We start from the raw sequence: 5674 nt of genomic DNA, 5'->3' as shown, positions 1-5674 counted from the left end.
ATATATATATATATATATATATATATATATATATATATATATATATATACATATATATATATATACATACCTACATACACCTACTTATTTACATATATATATACATACACTTACATATTTGAATGCTTACGTACATGCATACGCACACACACCTGCACATATTCACACACAAACATAAGCTTATATTGTAATTCGTTTTTTCTTTTCTTACTATATTAATCTTCAATTTCAAATGGATATGATGCATGTAAATGCTATCACAAGAAGGTTTATATACAAGTGCTCTCTATATGTCGCCACATGTTGTGAATTTCCGTTTGGATTTGTACTGGGTGTAGTATCAGTAGAGAAGTGTCTAGTAATAGGCTTATATGTCTACACCGATCAACAGTAGTATATTATGTATTTAATCGGGTTACAATTATTCGATTAAATTTAGCTGCGATATATTTCTTAATATGGCTTCATTCCTCAATATTTTGAGACATATTCAGAAATTGTTTTAGGTGTTAATAAATATAAATCTTCTTTCTAACAAATAGCTTGTAAATCTTGAATCCATTCGTGTCTGGTTTGTCTTGGTTCAGTATATCTCCAAAGATGTTAAAATTTTCAATGTCATTGTATTTCAATTACCATATAACACTTCAAAGATTTATGACGTCCTTCTCTTCACTTTGGAACTGCAGTCGGTATAGTGGCATCAAGTGTTATTGTCATTCCAATGTAGAATTTCGTAGTAATATTAATATTACTAATATCAATTGATATTATTACTAATATAGATTCAGCGAAATAACGATTTTCTATCAGAGTCCTGATGGATGTCGTAACCCTTTGGTTTTGTATGTACACCGTATACTTAGAATTGGTTTTCTATGTACACTGTATATTTTCAATCGTTGCGTTATTGTCACAAATATTTATTACAATTCAATAACTTCCACTAACTGTAGTTTAATACGAAGTCAGTGTTACTAGACTAAAAGCAATTTTGCTATATTTGTTGAAATATTTTTAGAGACAGGTGGATCAAAACTTGTAATGTTAAGGTTTGTTTTCTAATTAGTCGGCTTTGGTGGCTTTGTAATAAATTGAAAATCCTGATTGTATTAGTTATCCTTTAGGGTATAATCGAAAGCTGATTTGTCTGACAATATTTTACGAATAATTAATAATTATATAACTAGGCGGAATTCTATTCAATGCAAATGAACATTTAATTCTGTATTATATGCCGTCTGTATCTATTCATCATTCAGTTACACTGTTAAATATAAAATTTAAGCACGTTCATATCTGTGGATATTTGGAGTCTAAAAACAAAGCTGTTGTAAATTCCAGCTAGATCTTTTCTAGAGTTGTCTAATGTTCTACCAGTAGAATGATGCAAGCAATCCATCCCTACACTTCTATGTAAGCTTTATGTTTGATGTTTTAAATTCATTAATTACAACAGCTAGTGTTTTTCGCAACAACATCATATAGTTTAGTGATATCAAATTACTTCATACTGGCATAAGAGTAACTACCCATGTGGTATTCAAAAACTGTGTACAATTATTTCTTTATCACTCTCATTTATAGTACGACTTTGCTGCATTTCTCTACGAATTTGAAGGCTCGGGTGAGTCGATGTTAGTAGCAGGAAGAGAAAAATTCAATGATATCAAATTGAAAAAATGTTCTACAATAATTGTTGCTGCTTTCTGATCCAACTAAATGCGAAGTTACTACAAATAGGTTGTCGACATTTTGTAGTTTTCCTGATTTGGACATATATTCATGTATAAGTTTACTAATTAATCCGATTTCACTCTTCACTGGCTTAATTAACCCATATATCGTGTTGGATTCGAAGTTATCTTTATGATTTTCAAACGTGATGTATAATCTTGATTCACGGTTGGTCTAACAGTTTATACGTTGTCTACTTTTAATTTCGCTATAGTTTCTTCAGCTTTCACATCGTTATACGTGTGTAAGCTGGGATTTCTATAGCTTTGAATGATATTTGCTGTACACGTCGTTATCTAATTTGTAGATGATTTTAGTTAGAAAATGCAAACGAATTATTGGATTTCTTAATGTTTTGAAGTTCGAATTTAGTTTAAGTTGGATAACAATTGTGGTGCTTGTCGAATTTTATTGAACTTGTTATTTCTTATAGTTTAACTTCAAAGTCTTTTCAAGCCTTAATGTGAAACGACTTGATACATGGTATCCTTCATTAATGATATTTCACCTTCCACATGTCCAAACAGGATATGATAAATAAAACTAAAATAAAATTGCTATTCAAGAGAAAACCTCCACAACAATCATAATCATATTTAAATTCGAAACATTTTCTATTTAACTTGAGGCGTAAAAGTCATAGAATTGTAGTAATAGCCAGTTTATACAGTAAGATACATACAGTCACTCGACATCAAATTTTAATAATCATTATCTGTTGTAAATACGTATGCTACTAAAGGACTTTGAGAAATTCTTCAGTTTGATATAAAACTTAATTTTGTATCTAACTTGACATAAGACACCCATCCACACCCACACAACCACCCACACATCCACACATATAAGCAGGCATTCATATATGCGTTTATACACACACACACACGCACACACACACACACACACACACACACACACACATATATATATATATATATATATATATGTATATATAACATAATTAAGAGACAAAATCATTAAAATTAATGAATTTTATCAGTCGCCAGGACATATAAATATTTTAGGTAAAATACATGTATAGAAATACATAATTGTACAGGGTGCAATTATACTTAATCTTATATACTATCAAATACAGTGATTCATTTTTGCTAGTAACACGAACCAAAAAGAGTCCTACTTGTTAGAGGATTTTATAGGTCATTATATCATCATTGATGCATAACGAAACCGTAGGATGAATTTTTACTTCAGCTGGGTTTTAGTATTAACTATCAAAGTCGCTAAGGGCGACTTAACCTTTCATCGTTTCGCGTTCCATGAAATAAGTACCAGCTTAGCCTTAAGGTCGACGTAATCGATTTACCACGTTCTCTGAAGTTGTATATGCAAAGTTGACTTTTAATAAAGTTTAATCCTCAAAAAACGTTTCACCCTGAATATACGCTGCTGAAATTAGTCTGCGTTTAACATGACCGTGCTACTTTTATGCCATCATGTATGATAGTAATAATTGTTTCAAATTTTGGAACAAGGCCAGCAATTTCGGGGGAGGAGTGGAGTCGATTAGATCGACCCTGTGCTCAGCTCCGAAAGATTTAAAGGCGAAATCGACCTCGGTGGCATTTAAACACGAAGACGGACGAAATGGCGGATTTAGCCTCGCGTGCTAACGATTCTGCCAGCTCGCCTCCTTAAATACAATAGTAGTAATCCTTTCTACTATAGGTACAAGGCCTGATATTTTGCGGGAGGGGACAAACCGATTAGATCGACCCCCTAGTACTCTATTTGGGTCGATGGATCAGACGCAACGTTGACATCGGTTGAATTTCTCAGAACGTAAGGACGGGCGAAAAGCCGCTAAGCATTTTGAAATACAATAGTAATAATGACGGCGCAATAGCAGTATTGTAGTAATTATAATTTCTGCTTCCGGTACAAATACAGAAATTTGGAGGAGGAAGAGGTGAATTGTCGATTATATCGACCCTTGTAGTCACTAGTACTTTATTTTAAGAACCACACCCCTTCCCCGGAAAAATGACAGGCGAAGTTGTTTTCGGTGTGATTTGAACTTAGATCTAAAGGAATCGGAAAATGTAACATGAAGCACAAAAGATTCTGCCTAAAGCTTTACTGTGATATCTACATCAGAAATAATATTGGTAACAATAACTAAGGCAGCCGGCTAGCAGAATCGTTAGCACACCGGGCAAATCGCTTTCGAGTGACTTTTGGTTCTGAGTTCAAATTCCGCCGAGGTCGACTTTGCCTTTCATCCTTTCTGGGTCGATAAAATAATTACCAGTTGAACACTTAACCCCAGCCCCGAAATTGCTGGCATTGTGCCAAAATTTGAAGCCAGTATTAGTAACAATGTGGAGGCGCAATGGCCCAGTGGTTAGGGCAGCGGACTCGCAGTCGGAGGATTGCGGTTTCGATTCCCAGACCGGGCGTTGTGAGTGTTTATTGAGCGAAAATACCTAAGCCCCACGAGGCTCCGGCAGGTGATGGTGGCGACCACTGTTGTACTCTTTCGCCCCAACTTTCTCTCACTCTTTCTTCCTGTTCCTTGATTAACGCTGCGATGGGCTGGAGTCCCGTCCAGCTGGGTGGAACACATACGCCATAGAAACCGGGAAACCGGGCCCATGAGCCTGGCTAGGCTTTGAAAGGGCGATGCTTATCGGTTTTTTTTTAATAGTAGCAATACTAGTAGATATAGCAGCTGTGGTAGTAGCAGCAGCTAGGGCAGCAGCTAGGGCAGCAGCTAGGGCAGCAGTAGTAGTAGTGGCAGTGAAATGAAATTTGTGTCAATTGAATTTTAATTTTAAAATGATCTTTTCTCCCGATTGCCTTTGTTTTCCTGCTATTTCAAGTTAGTACAAACCTCCATCTCCTTCCCGCCCTCTATCTCTGTTTGTCTGCTGACCCTTTCTTTTTATCTGACAGTAGTCAACTCTTATCATCACTCTCTTTCTCTCTCTCTCTGTTTTCATTTTTCTTGTCATTAATAATTTGATATGATAATTAATTTATTCATAATTTTGTTTGTAATGCTAATATTTTTTCTTTTTGTTATGTGTTTAATTAGAATTTACTCTGGACCTTAATTATTCAAGCACCAACACAATAACATAGATTTGACACATGAAGTCAACTTCTCGTAATGTTCGTCCTCTATTGCCCTTGTGGCAATTCAATAATTTAAGTTAGGACAGAACTAGTGCAGCAGTAAGAACACGTACCCCTCTCTTTTCCCCACTCCTTCCTCTCTTCACGTTTTTCCTTCTCCGTAAAATCTCTTTCCGTTCCAATAAATTTTTGAAACAATTATAGAAATTAAGCAAAAAACAAACAAAAATTACACTAAAGAGATTCAGTTAGCTTCATTGGTTGGTTGAGATATTTGACAGTTCTTACTATGGAAGTTGTTCCGTCTTCAGGTAAAAATAACTTTTGTTTCTTAAATCCCCAGGAGGGACTTACAGCAATTAAATGAAGTTATTGACGAGAATGCGCGCGGCACGAGGAAACCAAAATAATAAAAAAATATTTTAAAAATAATCAGCTGGTCTTCTGTGAAATGAAATCAGTAAATAACTTAAAGAATGTGAATTACTACTAGTAGAAGTAGTAGTAGTAGTAGTAGTAGTAGTAGTGTTGCTGCTGCTGCTTCTACGTGAGCTGGTTAAGTTCTGTTGTCGCTACGTATTTTCGACCACTTTGATTTCCATGATCTATGACACAATGGCGGTCTTCCTCCACCCCCTACTTCATCTTCTTCCCCTACTACTACTGCTAAATAACTATCTGCTTCCTCCTCTTTCGCATAGCCATTCCCCTCCGTCTTCTACCCATCCTCCTCTGTCTCCTACTTATCCTCTTCTCTCTCCTACCCTTTCTCCTCTCTGTCCTACCCCTCTCTCCACCCCCTCTCTCCACCCCCTCTCTCCACCCCCTCTCTCCACCC

The 5674-nt window shown here is 35.6% G+C and overlaps 1 long non-coding RNA gene across 2 annotated transcripts in view; it reads left to right on the top strand.

The window, feature by feature from the left end:
* Positions 1-5674, top strand: part of LOC106875319 (uncharacterized) — a 406076-nt gene that overhangs the window by 15212 nt on the left and 385190 nt on the right. The window lies entirely within an intron of this gene.

The sequence above is a fragment of the Octopus bimaculoides genome, chromosome 9, assembly GCF_001194135.2.
Source record: "Octopus bimaculoides isolate UCB-OBI-ISO-001 chromosome 9, ASM119413v2, whole genome shotgun sequence".
NCBI classification, from domain to species: domain Eukaryota; kingdom Metazoa; phylum Mollusca; class Cephalopoda; order Octopoda; family Octopodidae; genus Octopus; species Octopus bimaculoides.
Note: the sequence above shows the minus strand (reverse complement) of the source record. Positions and strands in the feature narration are given on the sequence as shown.